The 17140-nt window shown below is 45.7% G+C and overlaps 1 protein-coding gene across 1 annotated transcript in view; it reads left to right on the top strand.

Annotated features, from left to right (window-relative positions):
* The first annotated feature begins 16259 nt into the window (after positions 1-16259).
* Positions 16260-17140, top strand: part of RGS8 (regulator of G protein signaling 8) — a 38057-nt gene continuing 37176 nt past the window's right edge. Inside the window, exon 1 of the mRNA XM_012735687.3 lies at positions 16260-16466. The gene's annotated coding sequence lies outside the window, so the exon portion shown is untranslated. The remainder of the gene's footprint in view (positions 16467-17140) is intronic.

Consider the following 17140-nt stretch of genomic DNA (forward strand, 5'->3'; position numbering starts at 1 on the left):
GTGAAGTTTTTATGAACTGTATTCCTAAGAAGATGGCAAACTTCTTCAGGAAAGAAACTATCCTGTTTCTACTTTACATATCCTGTGAAATCAAGTGCCATGCTGTACTATCTGTTGATGTTCAATAAATATTCGTTAAATGAATGATGCAATTTGTGGTCTAACTCCTACAAATTTTTATCTCAAACCAGCTTTTCACAATGCTCAGCCCACTCCACACTGCTCCTCCCTGACCTCCCAGGCAATGTGTGCTGAGGGAATGCAAATCAAATGTAATTAGGAAGGTGAATCTACTTTGAAATGCACTTGTATAAACAAATGTAGGCCAAAGGCAAATTTAAATGATTTTCAAAATTGTCTGTGGTTATTATCCTTGACCCTGTGCTGGCCCAATTTTTACAGATAATCAGGTTATAGTTGATATTGGTTCTGTATTTCCATTTTAGAACAGAGGAGAAGGTGGAAGAGGGCTGTGAGCACGGATTAGGAGAAAATAAAGTCACAAAAACCCTGAAGTTGTGATGAGTTGAAGACACAAAAATGAAAAGATATTATTTTTCTTAGCTGAGGTCTATGGAAATCAAATTTTCCTTTCGGCCACCGCCCCACAGGCTCCAATTCTATCTGCTCTCTCATCAGGTTAATTCGGAACTGGGGGTGGAGTGTGGGTGACAGGTAGGTTTTGTGGGCCAGAACAGTTTGTTAACCAAATTAGTATAATCTCGGACTACTTGCCTGGTTCCCAGGGAAGGTTCTGGTTTACAGCTTTTGCTACCATGCAAATATCTCTCCCAGAAATTTGGCTTGCAGGAGAAAATGTTCCTTTCCTTTCAGAGGACATGAGCAGGAATTAGTAGAGGGTAAAGAATCTTTGCAAAATTTAGGTCAGGGCACTGGCTTGGAATTGCATCCTCAACAGTACTGTCCACACCTCTATCTTAACCAGCATCACAGAGTACACGGCACACAACAGGCAGGCACTCAGAAAAGATAACTTGCCGGGTGAATGACTGGTGCATGAATGAACTCACTGGGAGTGATCAAAGTGTTCCTTTCCTGACCTTTTGCCATTGCCCACACGTTACAACGACCCATTGTACTTCCCTGTAGAGGAGATGACTTGCTGGGCCACATACGTGCAGTCAGGTGGGCTGCGAATGTACGCATGGTATGTGGGCACCTATTTGTTCTAAATCAAAGGCAAAAGTTTTCGTCTCTTTCAAACTATTGGATGATCTCCTGATGCCCTGTGCCTTTGACCTGGCCTAAAATTTCCATCTTTATTATCACTTAGGAGTTAGATGATAATGTGAAGGATTGAATTTCCTTAGAAAGTCATGGATAAATTTAATTTTTATATATTTAGGAAGTCATGGATAATGCAAATAAGGTTGGATCTTTAACCTCTCTCATTAGTTTATCAGGTTAGCTGATTGATCCCTTTGTCAATGAGTATGTGACCTATAAGACTAGTATTTTTAAAACAGAGAACTTAGCGGTGAGGAGGGACGTTCTGAGGGTAGATGGCAGCTCAAGGATTTCAGCTCAAAGACTGACTGAGTCCCTGAGGGGTGACCCCTTTGCCTCTGCCTATTTAGATAGGGGTCCTGCTTCCCAATTTCACCCAGGCCAGGCGTCATCCCTAGCTGGATGGCGAGATCCTTTGTGAGTAGCATTCAGTTCTCCAGGCTGCTGCCTCTAAAACAGTAACCTTGAGATCAACCTTGTAATCTTAGCTTCTCCCAGTAGTGGCTGCCTCTGATGTTGAAGCTACAAAACCCTCCTTTGTGGTACACTTTAAGGGACAAAAAGTTGCATTCGTCCCAAAGGAAAATTGGATGTGGATATGGCCCAAGGGAGTTGATGACTCTGGTCTGCCTTTTCCTCTGAGTCTGACACCTTGCTAGCGGATGAGGTTTCCTAAAACGCTGCTGTCACGGCCTCACAATTCTGCTCAAAGGCATCCAAGGGTTGACGGTTATCCATTGACTCAAATCCTCACTATTCTACCCCATGTCACTGGTTTCACTTATTTGCCTCATTTAGGACAGAGCTACAGGTGGGCAAAGAAGAGGACCTAAATGTCAAGTTTGACACATTGAGTATGTCTGTAAGAAAACATGACCAACGTGGGGTAAATTTACATGATGAATTTATTACAGTGATTCATGATATATGTAATTCATTCACTGAAATTGGAAAGCTTGGAAAGAATATTGGACTGGGATCGGGAAAACTTGAACTTAGATCCCAATTCTGCTATATTATTCACCATAAATCTTTAGATAATTCATTTTTTTTCTGATGTCTCCATATCCTCCTAGGTAAGTAGTCCACTGGAGTGCTGTGATCAAATTAGATGATTGTAAAGAGTGCTTTTGAATACAAAATATCAAACTCAAAGCACTTTAAAATATAAAATTTAATCTGTTAGAATTAGAGACTCCATTAATTTTTAAGTAAAGTGCTATTTCAGTTTTGTGTACTTAATAAAATGTGAAATCTAACAAAAAGCATTTGGTCTTCCTAAGACACCCATGACTTCTAGCAACTCTGCTATTTCTCAAAGGCTATCGACCTTAGAAGATGGAAGATCCAGCCTGCGAATTCTGCGGCCAGGGTCAGCCGGGGTGTCATCTGGAATACCACCCTGGCTGGGCACTTCCTTCCTCTTGCAAGAGAAGCGGAGAAGAGTGATTCTCTGGGTTGCATTTTAGGGGATGAGTGCCAAGGCGTCCGATCGGTGTGCTTATTGAAATACCCGGGAACAAAGTAACCCACTGAGTTGTAGTGTGTGTGTGTGTGTGTGTGTGTGTGTGTGTGTGTGTGTGTGTAGGGGGGCTATTTTGGGGGTCAGGTTGGGGTGAATGGTTACACCTGCTTCCTCCCATTTTCCAGGGCAAATGGCTTCAGCTGCTGCCCAGCAACAGCAGTTTCATAAAAGCCTTTGAGAGTAGCTTTGAAAATGTGTCAGCCAATAGCCGAGCAGGACCCAGCCTAACAGCTGAGGGGTCCCCCACCCCCAGTCGGAGCAGAGAATCGGGAAGGAGCAGATGGAGGCCTTTCCCCCCTGGCTGGCCTCTCAGGGTACATTGTTATGCGCTTGGGACTCAGACTCCGAGCCAGGCAGCCTTGTCACAGGTTTCGCCCTTGGTCCAAAGCCAGGGAAGGCGTCCCGGAGCCTCTCTGCAGTCGCCTTTGCGGGGTGTGGGGTGCTGGATCTCATTCAGGGCAGACGCCCCATCAGGGTTCACTCTCCTGTAAAATTTGCCTTGAGTCTTCTCCTGTGTCATTAATCAAGCGGCTGAACTGATCCGGCGCCGCTGGAGCACAGCGTTGGTTACAGTCCCCGAGGGAGCCCTTTCTTTAGCTCTCAAAACTCTCGGTTCCAGGAATAAAGATATCTGTCCTGCTAGGAAGGCCCCAGGCCGGCAGCACGTCGCAGGCCACTCCGGGGGCTTTCCCTGCATCCCTCGCTGGGATTTGGAAGCCCCACTGCGATTCCCAGGACTGCGGGAATCCCGTGGGAGCCCTAAGGTCCCTGCAGCAAAAGGAAGCAGATTTTCGGGAGCCACAGTACAGGGAGAAGAGCCTGCGACAGGGATCTGTGTGGCAGTTTCTGAGGACACAGCCACATGGCGTGTGTCCAGCCTGTTTTGTGAAATATTTTCCACTTTCCCTGCGGTAAGTGTCATTCCCCGGGTGCTGAGAGTTTGGGAAGTCCTGGGCCTGCTTCTTTTGGCTCTCTGCTGCTGAGGCCTGGCTCCCTGAGCTGATCTTTGCTCCCAGGAAGATGGGAGGAGCTGTCTGTCTGCAGAAGCCCACCTGCTCCTTCTCCACTCATCCCCTTGTGCACACACACACACACACACACACACACACACACACACACGGAAGCTCCTTCTTTGATTTCTAAATACACAGCCTTGCCGAGAAACACCTGTTCAGCCACGGCTCCCCTTTCAATGTCTCTAACCTCACATAGAATAAATAAAATGAATGAAGCCCTGCCTCTAGGATGATATAAAAACTCCTCTGGCCCCGGGATGGAGGCGTGCAGGGTGATGAGATTACAGTGGGAGAGGCGGCTTTTAATATGAAAAGATGAATCAAAATGCGCAAGTCATAACTCTCTCTATGCAGTAACCTATCTTCTGCCGTAACCTTTTCAGAATCATAAAAACAGTCTAATTTCTTCCAAATAAATAGTTTTGTGTCTCTCTAGGCTCTCTTTTTCACAGACATACATACAGTATGTCTCTGAGCACTTGCATAGACATTCATTACAGAGATGTGCACACAGTTACACATTGTTCTAATTCCCCTTGTTCTAATTTATACAGTGAATTCTGTGCTTAACAAGTAAGAATGATTTCAAGGTTAAAAAATAACGACTTTATCTGGGACGGCTGTGCCCTTTTCTTAGGACTGGTAAAATTTCCAAATTTTGCACTGCAAAAGAAATATGTTCAGTAGCAAATACACCCATACCTAAATAATATTGCTGCATTTTCTTCACCCGTAAGAAAGCAAAAGCCTTGGGGAAAGGGCTGTGTGGCTTTAACCTTAGGGAGGAAAAATAAGCACCTGGGAGATACTTTAGGTTCCTTCTAGAACTTTGTGGAATTATGTTTTTTGGCTTTCCAGAGAAAAGGGATTATTTTTCTTTGAGAAAATTTCAAGTAGAAAAAAAAATAATAATAAATTATTGAGTGTTTCTATGTGGCAGATATTATTGTAAGTGTACAAATATCAACTGATTTGTGGCCCTTGTTTTATGGATACAAAAACTGAGGCACAGCAGGACTGTCACTTGCCTGAGGTCCCAGCACTTCGAAATGGTGGACTCGAACCCAGGTGCTCCGGCTCTCGAGCCTGCCCTCTTCGCTACTGCAATGGACACAACAAAACAGACCGACCAAGGAAAGAAACAAACTGGAGGAGGACCAGATGATGCCAGCTCCTTATTCAAGGGTTATCAACCAGTTTGTAGGTTTCGCATGGCTTTGGCTTCTTCCTTCTCTCTGATTTTACCTTTTCCTCCATTCTACCTGCAGCAGCCACTGTGCTGGGAGGAGCCAGGGAGGGCAGGCACAGGGGAGCTCAAATCCATTCACTTTCAATGATCACCATCCTAGCAAATGTCAGGTGAGGAAGATGATCAGTTATTTGCTTTGTTCTCCCCAGTATTGCAACTATTAATTTCCCGAACTGAAGACATTAACACACTGAAGCTTTTGGAAGTCCTACCAGTTCTCATGGCCACACTTTTCTCCTAGTTCAGTTTGAATCATTCCAATAAGCACTCAGTTGGCATTTGGCAATGAAGAGTGGGGGCCCACTACAGTTTTAAGATGCTATTAATTGAAAGATAAATTATGTTTTTTTTTTTTTAACCAGAACATGTGGATTTTTTTTTTTAACCAGAACATGTGGAGATAAATTATGTTTTTAATACAGCTTTACTTTTGGTGGAGGATTGGCAGGTGTAAGGGGTAGGCACCAACCTTACTACATTATAGATACACACTGATTATAAGATGTCTTAGCTATAGAAATGTGAAAATGTGGGAAAAAAGTGTTTTAGAATTGAGAAAATATAGTATTTTATTTCTGTCTTTCAACAAGAATTGAGCCTTGTTACGGTAGCATTTTGTAAGGGTTCTTCTTATGTGGTCTTCCCTCTCTGGGTATCAGAATTTTGATTACAGTTGTCAGCCGGAGTTCAGCCTGGTTCAGATATCTATTTTTAACAATAGCTGAAGGGGTTCTTTTTTTTTCAAGACAAGAGAAAGATTACTTAAGAATAAGGGAACTGACTCATGGACGGGGTCTGAGATTCCTTCTCGTTGGGAAGGGGCTGGCTTCAGGGTTGCCCCCTAATGGGCAGGAAATTGAATGGAGATTCTTACCTGAGGTACCAGGGTTGGAAAAGTCAGAGAGATGAGCCAGGTTTGACATCACCAGAGAAAGCTGTGAGTTTCAAATTCTAGAAATAAATTCAAGTACCAGGATTGTGGTAGATCCATCATACAAATGACCCCAACCTTCTATCTCTCCCCATATCCATGCCTTTATATTGTGACTTTGCAACTTTTCTCATCAAGATGTGAAGTCTGCTTCCCCCTCTTAAAGCTGGGCTGCTTTTCCCTTTTAAAGCTGGGCTGGCTAAACCATGACTTGGTTTAGCTGGTAAATTGTGGCAGAGTGGGGTTGTGTCAGTTCCAAACCTGGGCTTCAAGAGGTCTTTGCACTTCTGCTGTTTCTCTTGAGAATCCTACCTCTGCTATTAAAAACAAACAAAAACCAAAAACAAAAAGAACAACACCTTAGCTAGACAGACAGATGATGAGAAGTGTGTGGCCCAGCCACCCCTATCATGATAGCCAACAGACAGCCAAATACTGGTCATGTGAGTGAGACCTTTCTAGACTAGCCGTTGATCCACTAGCTGACTTCAGGTTCATGAGCTGGCTCAGCAAAGATCAGCCGAGCTTGGCCCACATCAGCAGAATCAGCTAGATGACTCAGAGATACAGGACCAATAACAAATGGTGATTATTTTAAGCCATTACATTTTTGAGTGGTTTTGTTACACAGCAATAGCTAACTGGTACAAAGGCAGGATTGAAATCAGGGCACCACACCTAAGGGTTTAAAATCAGACAGAGACTAGGTTTGGAGCAATAGTAGTTCATAAACAAAAGAGGGACGTCCACAACTAACAGATGTGGTCAAAAAAAAAAAAAAAAAAAGAGGGACGTTGTTGAGATTGGCTTTGGGATATCTATGAGTTGAGTAGTTGGTGAGTTCTTAAATTGGATGGGTTCTGACAGAGAAATAGACAGAGCTGGGAGAATGAGAACTAGAGAAGAAACCAAGATTGTTTCATTCATGGGAGTAGCTCTAGCAATGGTATCCTTAGCACAATGTCTGGCTGGCCCATAGGAGATGCTAAGTAAATATAAGTTGACTGAATTAATAAATTCTCTCTCTGGTGAAAGGTTCATTCATTGATTCATCTTGGTAACAAAATTTCTATTGAGTACTATATATGGCGCAGAAACTCATAAGATGGGAAGATATAAGTGCAGGATTCTGTTGAAGTTTTGAAATTCCACATCTACCAGACACAGAATGTATATAACTAACCATTTATCTTAAGCCTGTGCATGTGTACATCAGACAGTAGTGTGTTCTAACATTTACCTCCAATCTCTCATATCTAAAGACTAGGTGAATGACACAGTTGGTGTGGACTAGGAACTGTCTCTTCTGTTCTTACTATCCCATGTGTTTCTTCATTGCCCATTGACCACTTCTGTGTCCCAGGCTAGTCACACAAGATATCAGTTTGAGTTGGAGGAGATGCTTTCTTAAATGGCTACTTAAGAGTGATTGTGGCCGGGCGCTGTGGCTCACGCCTGTAATCCTAGCTCTTGGGAGGCCGAGGCGGGCGGATTGCTCAAGGTCAGGAGTTCAAAACCAGCCTGAGCAAGAGCGAGACCCCGTCTCTACTATAAATAGAAAGAAATTAATTGGCCAACTGATATATATATAAAAATTAGCCGGGCATGGTGGCGCATGCCTGTAGTCCCAGCTACTTGGGAGGCTGAGGCAGTAGGATTGCTGAGCCCCGGAGTTTGAGGTTGCTGTGAGCTAGGCTGACGCCACGGCACTCACTCTAGCCTGGGCAACAAAGCGAGACTCTGTCTCAAAAAAAAAAAAAAAAAAAAAAAAGAGTGATTGTAGAGCCAGGCATGGTGGCATGCTCCTGTGGTCCCAGCTATTCGGGAGGCTGAGACAGTAGGAGAGCTTGAGCCTGGAGTTTGAACCCTACTCGTTTCTTAAAAAAAATAAAAGAGTGATTGTAGGTACTTTTGTAGTTACTTGAAATTTAGACTTGGCCTGCAGAGTTCCCCTCAACAGGATTCTTTTTTTTTTTTTTTTTTTTTTTTTTTAATTCATCTATTGTGTTTATCAACAGGATTCTTGAACTCCAATAGCCATGAGGTTCTCAGTGTGCTGAAATGAGGGAAGTTTTATTTTCCTTCAAAGTGCTCTGCAGAATGTTAAGTTGTGGCTATTTATTACAACGTATCTATTTTTGTGGCACTGAAAACTTGTCTCACTTGGGATTTGTTCCAGTGGTAGTAGGGGTCAAAGCCTGCTCCAGTGTAGATTTCCAGAATCAACATGAAAAGAGACTAGCTCCTATAAGCAGAAGTTATGAATGCTAAGCTATTTCTTAGATGTTCTAATCAAACACTTTTTTCTGATTGCGGTTCTTTGGGATTCCAAGTAATTGTTTCACGTATTCAATGATGTAGGCCAGTGGTTCCCAAATACAATCTATCTACGGGTGCCAAAGATAAAGTCATCACTGACCACAGAAAAACAAGAGAAAAAACCAACACAATGTAGTATGTTTGTGTGCCCATGCATGTGTGCCCATACATGAGCCCATGCATGTGTATGTGTGTATACATTTCTCCATAGCAGTTTCTATGTAGTGAAACCTTTATGTGGGTACAAGTTTGCCAAGTGTGCCTTTGTGGAAAGAATTACCCTTCATTCTGAGATTATGTTCTTCATCCTTTCTTTGGGCATTAAAATTATCTTTATTATATAAAATAATGGCAATAGCAGATAACCTTTTGTTTTTAGAGACAGGGTCTCATTCTAGAGGTGGGGTCTTGCCCTGTCCTCCAGGCTGGAGTGCAGTGGCCCAATCATAGTTCACTGCAGTATCCAACTCCTGAGCTTGAAAGATCCTTCCACCTCAGCCTCCCAAGTAGCTAGGACTACTGGCATGCACCACCATGCCCAGATAATTTTTTTAAAAAAACATTTTATTTTTTTGGAGGCAGGGTCTTGCTATGCTGTCCAGACTGGTCTCGAACTGGTGGCCTCAAGCCATCTTCCTGCCTCAGCCTCCCAAAGTGCTAGGATTACAGGCATGAGCTGTTGCACACAGCCATAACCATTTTTAATGTACTTATTTAGAAAAAAAAAAGAAAAGATTGAGGACCCAGTGGTTGCTGCATGGGAATTTTAAAAACTTCTACTAGGTCCTGATTTATAGGTCTGGAAATCACTGAAAAGCTACAGTAAGCGCTGTGAAGGAAAAGAAGGATGACTCCTTCTCTCCAGGAGTAAGCACTTGCTTTGGGAAGATTGCACATTTCGGCAAAATAGCTGGCATGAAGTCAGCTCCCAAAGCTGCAGTCAATAAGTGGAATATGTCAGGATAGGTAAGTTAATACATATAATATATTCAAGAAAAACATTAACCACCCTGAGGAAAAGAAGCATTGACCAGGGTTTCAGAAGAAAGGAATACAAGTAAACTTTCTAATAGAGCCCAGACTTCATTTAGTTGCTTATGTCAGTTCTGCTCTTTAAATTAAATTAAAAATGACTAGTGTTCAGGGAATACAGCTGAAATTTGGGCTCTTCCATGGTGTATCAGTTAGTTTTTGCTGTGTAACAAAACATCCTAAAATTTAGTGGCTTAAGACAACCACCATTTATTAGCTTATAATTATATAAGTCAGTTGGGAAATCCTTCCGGTTTGGGCTGCCTCAGCTAATCTCGGCTGGGCTCACTCCTGTGTCAATAGCTAGTAGATCGGCTGGTGGCTGGATTGTCCAGTACGACCTCACTCATACCGGCAGCTGACTGGCCATTGCCTGGTACAATAGTGGTGACTAGATCACATGTTTTTATTCATCCAGTGCAGGCTTCTTAATGTGGAGGCTGCAGGATTCCAAGAGTAGTGAAAGAGAGCAAGCCCCAATTCATAAGTGTTTCTCAGCCTCTATTTGCATCCTATTTGCTATTGTCCCATTGCCAAGCAAGTTACATGGCTAAACCTAGAGCTAGTGTGGGAGACAGCTGAGGTCATGGATACAGAGAGCTGTGAACAAATTAAGGGTCATCATGCCAACAATCTATCACAGCTATTGATGATGCCCTAATAATGGTTTTACCAAATCTCTAAGTGTCTTTTATCTAGATTGCTCTAACAATTTATATCAGATGAGACCAGGAGGAGAAATGGGGTACAGAGTTGTAGAATTATAGAGTTGGAAACAAATTTATAGATAACCTAGTTAAGCCTTGTCATTTCACAGAAGAGGACATGGAGACCCAAAGAAGTTAAACGACTTGCTCTAAGAGAGAGCTAAATACTGATAAATATTTTAAACATCTATGCTTATACCTTAAGAATTTAATAATTAGGATGACAGGTAAAACCCGATTTCATCATTGATATTTTGAGCACCTGGGATAAGGTGAGGAAAGCCCAGTAAAACAAGACAGATCTGGCCTTCATGGAACTTATGGTCTAGCACGGTGACACAGACAAGGAAAAGGTAATTAAAAAATAGTGTACCATTTTTGTACTAGGACAAGTACAGGACATTATGAGATGTCAAAGGGGCATGAATTATGAAGAAGCAGAGGGGCTATCCATGAGTGGTCCGGGCTCTTTACATACAAACTCATTCTCATGACAGCCCTGTGAGGCGGGTACGATGACTGTCCCTCTTCTACAGGAAAAGACACTGTGGCATAGAGAGGTTAAGTGACTTACTACGGTCACAAAACTGGCAGGTGGCTGAATCGGGATTTGTACTCAGAGTACTCCTCTGACTGCTGAACCTTCTAGAGTGTTCTTCATCACTCCTGCTGCTGCTGTTGGAAATGGGGCCGGAGGGGTAGAGGGAGCTGTAGGGCCATTCATGGGATGGTCAGGCTGACAACAGAATTCCCCGGCAGATATTTCAAATTCTATTCCCTATAAGTAGCCTTGAGATACAAGATTTCAACTGCGCGAGTGACACGTGTGAGAGTGTGCGTTTGTGCGTGTGGACACTCACGTGCAGGCCTGTGCCCGTGTGTGCCCAAGCACGGGGGAAGTTGAACTTTTGTGGCTCTCTATATACATTGTTCCATGCGGTGGAGTTCAGCACCATTCTTTGTTCCTTGACTATTAACTCTAGCTTTCCATCCATCCTACTTTCTTTCTACCTGGAATCTCTGACTCCTCCACATCCTCGGACTGGTTATTTATTTGTTTATTGAGACAGAGTCTCACTTTGTTGCCCAGGCTAGAGTGAGTGCCGTGGCGTCAGCCTAGCTCACAGCAACCTCAAACTCCTTGGGCTCAAGAAATTCTCCTGCCTCAGCCTCCCAAGTAGCTGGGACTACAGGCATGCGCCACCATGCCTGGCTGATTTTTTCTATATATTTTTAGTTGGCCAATTTCTTTCTATTTATAGTAGAGACGAGGTCAGGCTGGTTTTGAACTCCTGACCTTGAGCTATCCTCCCGCTGCTGGGATTACAGGTGTGAGCCGCTGGGCCCGGCCAAGACTGGTTATTTCAATAGAGTTTCTGCGGCGGGTTTGCTTTCATTCCTTCGGCGGGCGGGCTCTCCTTTCTTAGTGCCAGAAGCTCTCCTCTCCTGCTCTCTACTTTTCTCCTCTTAAGCCGTGAGCATTGACTGTATTTCTGGTGACAGACGATACTGCATGGCAGCAAAGAAAGCCTTCCTCAGCAGACGAATCAGCCAGAGAGATAAAGCTATTTTTGCAGGAAGTAAGATATGCCTGAGAAGGGAAGGGATCCTAACAAATTATTTAAGACTTAGCACAGACATTCGCTTTGGCGAGTGCATGTGTGTGTGTGTGTGTGTGTGTGTGCGCGCGTGCACGTGCATGTGTGTAACATACTCTTAAAGAGCTATTTAGACCTTGCGTCTCACTAAAAGGCAGAGTCCCTCTAATTTCTGATTTGAGTTCTTCAACAGACTTCTATATCTCTACGTTGTTTATTAATATTCATTATCCTTTCCTCTTTGCTCCTGTTGAAATGCAAGAAATGCCCTTACTAGAACCAAGAACAGCCCCTCTGTGTCAGTTTTCTCTTACTTCCACAACGAACTCCTACAAAGGTAGTGACATAAACAGCACCAATGTATCATCTCACGGTTCTGCAGCTGGAAGTCTGACCCGGGTCTCACTGGGCTGCTTTCTGGGGGCTCTAGGGGAGCATCTGTTTTCCCTGCTCACGTGCATTGCTGGGCTGCATTCAATTCCTTGCGATTGCAGAACTGCCGTCCCGTGTCCTTGGTGGGCGTCAGCTGAGGTGGTTTCCGGCACTTAGCAGCCACCGTATTCCTTGGCTTCCGGCCTTCTTCCCCCCTCATTCCACGGCCAGCAAACACGGGCCAGTCCCTCCCGTGCTTCCATCTTCACTCTCTCTTCTGCCTTGTCTCTGACCCTTTCTTCTGTCCTCCTTTTCTACCTTAAAGGACTCAGGTGATTAGATCGAGTCTGCCCAAATAATCCAGGATATTCTTTCCATTTCAAGGTCTTTAACCTTCATCCCCTCTGCCAAGTCCCCTTTGCCATGGGAGGTGGCATGGTCCCAGGATGAGGGTGTGGACATTTGGGTGATGGTTTTTCTTCCCACCACACTCTTCCCTCTGTGCTCCTGCTCCCGGCCTTCCCAAATTCTTCATATGTTGCTTCCTTTTCTTACTTTCTCTCTCTTCCTTCTTCCCTATCCCCTCTCTCCCCTTCGTTCTTTCCTTCTCTCTTAAAAACAAACATTTTTTTTTGAGCCATCTATTATGTGACAGGCACCTCACTGGACACTGGCAATAAAAAGATGGGTTAGTTATAGCCTCTGCCCTCAGACAGCTTATGATTTCATTACGATTGCAATCAAAATAAGGGAAAAAAAGAAGACAAGGTGTGAGATGGTATAAGTTTATCATATATCCAATCTCTTTCATCTCTTCCTATCAATACTCAAGTCTGCCCACCCTAAAGTTTATTCTTATTTTAAAGAATAAACACTTTGACTAAATATTGGCAAGTGAACTAATACAAGGATTTGCACAATACCAGAAAGTTCCTAAAAAAAGAAAGCCCTATGGATTTGCACAATACCAGAAAGTTCTTAAAATAAGAAAGCCCTATGTCTACCAGACAGAAAATATGCATTGTAAGTCTGGGTAGATGTACCATAAACTACAGTGTGTCTGTTATTTCTTCCAATCCTTCCTCACTAAGGAATTGGTGAAATTCCTTGGCTAGGGGTAGGTGAAGAAATGTTTCTGCCTTCTTAAACCAGGAATTTTTTTTGTTCTTATGTCTGTATTTTTGGCATTTTCTATATAGGTTCAGTTGGTTCTGTGTTTTCTGCATGTGACAACTTCTCCCTTTTCTTTATCAGCCAAACTTCTCAATGTAGGTTATTCTAACAAATATAGAGTCCCTGTACATGCCAGAGACTTACTTGGTGCTGGAGGGACAAAGATGGATGAGTGTCCCTGTTTCTGAAAGCAAAATCTGTTTTTGTTATTTTGACAGCCTGGCCATCTACTCACATGTTGCTATTTGGCCTTTTTCTCTTTCATTCCTCTAAGCCGAACCTTCCCGACCCATTTGTTTAGTGTACACTACCATGTGCCGGGACATTTCTTCCCCTAGCCTTTGGGCGGCCTGGCAGGGCTCTGGCTCCATTTACTGCATTGTTCCATACAAAAATTACTTTCTGTGTGTGCCATGATTTGGAAACCAGGAAGCAATACTCTAAACCAGGAGTTGTCAAATTTAGCAACACTGGCATCATTGGGAACTTGCTAGAAACGCAAATTCCCAGACTCTACCAAAAATCTACTGAGTTGGAAACTCGGGTCGGGGCCAGCAATCATGTTTTGACAAGTTCTCTAGAGGATTCTTGTGCTCCTTAAAGTTTGAGACCCACCACTCCAACCCACTTTCTCGATGGTCACCAAGGACTGAAGTTCAGTCTGCCATTTTCTTCTCAGTTCTCACCCATGGGGACTTCTCTGCGGTATTTGACTCTTATCAGAAGCCCGTCTTTCCTGGCTATTGTGACAGTGACGATTCAGTCCTCTGGCTCTCCTACTATCTCTCTCTGATATATTTTTTTCTCAATATCTTTGCTTGTATCCTTCTTCTGCGCTCCTCCTTCAATGTAGTCACTTCTTAGAGTTCCTCCCGCAGCCCCTCTTCTCTTGCTGCCCTTGAGTGATTTCGTCTACTGCCATCATCTCTTACTGTCAAGTAGAGGGCTCCCAGCTTTGCTAAGATCCAGTGCTGTCTTGCCATCGCCTCTTTATCTTCTGCCCTGGGCTATCCACAGAGCTCAACTAATCCCCAACCAAACACATCATAGGTTTCCTTTTGCCAGCCAAAATCTGCTCTTCCTGCTATGTCCCTTACCCTCAAAACTAGTTCTCAAATGGCAGATTATAGTCATTCTCTACTCCTTCCCATCCTGCCCTGTTCTGACCTCACCCCGTCCCTCACATCAGACCAAGTTGTGTCTGTTCAGCCTCCCAGATCCCGGCACTGTCCCTTTCCTCCCAGGTCCTTTGTCTCACTCTAGCTCTCATCCTCTCCCCCATAGGAACTTGCAATAGCCCTTGCCTGGCTTCACGTCCTCCAATCCTTCTTCTCAAGGCACAGATCCAAGGATAAAAATGATTTGGTCAACTCTTTGTTATTTAAAGACATTTTGCTATCTGCTCACAACAGACCCATTCATGACATCCCCCATTCTGGCCCCGGTCTCGGCCCAGGTGATTTCTACTCCTGCCTCCCTAGAACACTTGCTGGTTTCCAAACACACCAGGCACCTCCAGACTCGGTGCCTTTGCCCAGGCTGTTCTTCAGCCTTGCATTCTCCATCCCAGCCCCCTACGCCGGCCAGAGTCCACGCTCGACCTTCCCGGGTGGACTCAGTCTCTGCCCTGTGCCCGCCAGCACTTCCGTGGTGCTCTTGGAGTCCACAACTCCCTTCTCCCTGCCTTGGAGTCAGCGCTGTAAGTCTCTCCCTCTCCTCCTCTGGATCACCCGGGGCATGACGAGGATGTCTTTGTCATCTCCGCGCCCTCCGCAGCACGCAGTAGGTCCCCAACAGTTGTTTGCGGAATCGACCTGATGTGGTTGGATTGCGCAGCGGTGAAATGGAGAGGGGAAGGCCTGCAGAGGCAGCGTCATGACGGTAGCGGCCATCCTCTGCGGGGTCAGCTCCTGGGTCAGGAGCTCTGGTGACAGGTCTGACTGTAAAAAAAAAAAAAAATAGGCAGCTTGTAGTGGGGAAGGACATTTGCCTAGAAATAGAAATCTCAGTCTCCTTGTTCACCTCCCCTGCACCCTGTTCCCTCCCTCCAGAGGAGGCCCCTGCTTGAGATCCCTTTCCCCGTTAGCTGTGCTTGGGGACAGTGCCCAGCTGCATCTTCCTTTGGTCTCCTCTGGCTGCCACTGTTTGTTTATTTATTTCCCTGTCAGCCTCTTTCTCCGGCTGTGGTTGTAAACAGAGCTGGTGACTGTCAGCCTCGGGCCTGTGCAGTGAACCTGCCGCCTGTGGATGGCGGGTCCAGGGGACTCCGGGATCTACGTGGAGGGTCCAGAGCTGCTCGGGGCACTGGCCCAGGCTGGCCAGAGATTTTTCTCCTGACTATCCAAATGGAACTTTACAGGCAGAACATCACACCACACATTCTCTCTGTCTCCTGAGCCCCGTGGAGGATGTCATCTAATGGGCCCATTGCAAGCACATAGCTCCTGTTCTTGCCACCATGTCCCTGAGTCACAGGTTGGGCAGGTGGCAGAGGGGGTGCTCAGGATTGCCTGCAGCACAGAGTGACAAATGACACTGAACATGTCTTGCATTATGTTATGTCTGATTTTTTTGAGAAAGTTGGAGCTGTGTCTGATACGAATTGCCCAAGCCATTCCTCAAATCCTAAGCCAAGTGGCCTTGTTGGTTACTCGAGGAGACAGAGACAACCTTGAAGCCAGACCAGGAATGGAATAGGAGGCTTTGTTTTCTCCCTCTCACCATCTCATAAATCAAACATTTCCCCCCTGGGCTATTTTTGAGCAAAAGCAGGTTGTCCTTTCTTCCCCACGACGACGGTTACCCTGCCTCCCCTCCTGGTACCCAGGTGATCTCCCTCTCTCCCCTCCACCCTCCACCCTCCCGCTGCGCGCTGCCTCTCCCTGCATTCCAGAGAGCCACAGCCCCTGGGAGGCAGCTGAGCGGCTAGCGGGAGAGCCACACAGGCAGTGCCATCCTGCTGGAGCCTGCGGTCCTCCCCCGGCTCTGCGTGGCAGTGCGCATCATCTGTCAGAGTGCCCCCTCCCCTCCCTCCGCGTCCCCACCCCCTCCTCCCGCTCCGCTCCTCGCTCTTCCCGGTTTCATGAGCTGCAGAGGCTGGAGAGGAGCAGAGCCCGCGGAGCCGGTGCGGCAGGCATTCTTCCAGGGGCGCCGGCCGAGGTGGGCGCCCTCTGCCACCCTCTCCCAGGTACCGGGAGGAAGTGGCTGACTCTGTCACTCAGGGCCTCGCCGAGCCATGCTCAGCTGGGGCCCGTGCCAGCCACACTTTCCCAGCTGCGCTGCCCACCGCCGGACAGGTAAGAGAGACTAGCTGCTTCCAGCAGGGCCACAGTGGGTCCCTGAGCGGGCCAGCCTGGACCATGAGTCTTGCTAGGGGTGCAGGACACTGCAAGGCAGGAAAAAAAGGCACCGTCCCCCTGTCATCGCCCCCATTTATTCCTAACAGAGTCCTCTGAGCGGCTAAGCCCGCTGCCACCTTTGCCCCAGGTATGGGTGCAGGAATGCCCTGCTCTTCCTAGCCAGCAGGTGCCAAGCTGCAAATGTCCTTTGTTATTCTCCAAGCTCCTCAATCCCAGCCCCTCAGGTCCCCTGAAACCTGCTTTCTGGTCGAAAGTGATCGTGTTTCTTCCCTCAGATGCTGGCTCTGAAAATCTTGTGGATTGATATCCGGACTGTGGCACAGGCTCTTTATTTTTAGTTTCATTCATGTCTTCTTCTGCTGCTGTGTGCAATGGGTCGCCTGCACAGCAGTCTGGCTGCGCACGGCATCTGTTTTGTCTCCAGCCAGCGTTCAGGTCTCTAGTGTTGCTGGTGACTAACTCTGGTGACACATTCCGATGCAGAAGGACTCGCAATCACAATGCGTTGGAGGGAGATTAAAATACAATGGAGGTCACCAATTCCTAAGCAGGAGGTGAGGGCACAATTGCCACCTACGGGAGGTGAGGGCACAATTGCCACCTACGGGAGG

The sequence above is a fragment of the Microcebus murinus genome, chromosome 23 (genome assembly GCF_040939455.1).
Source record: "Microcebus murinus isolate Inina chromosome 23, M.murinus_Inina_mat1.0, whole genome shotgun sequence".
Lineage (NCBI taxonomy): Eukaryota > Metazoa > Chordata > Mammalia > Primates > Cheirogaleidae > Microcebus > Microcebus murinus.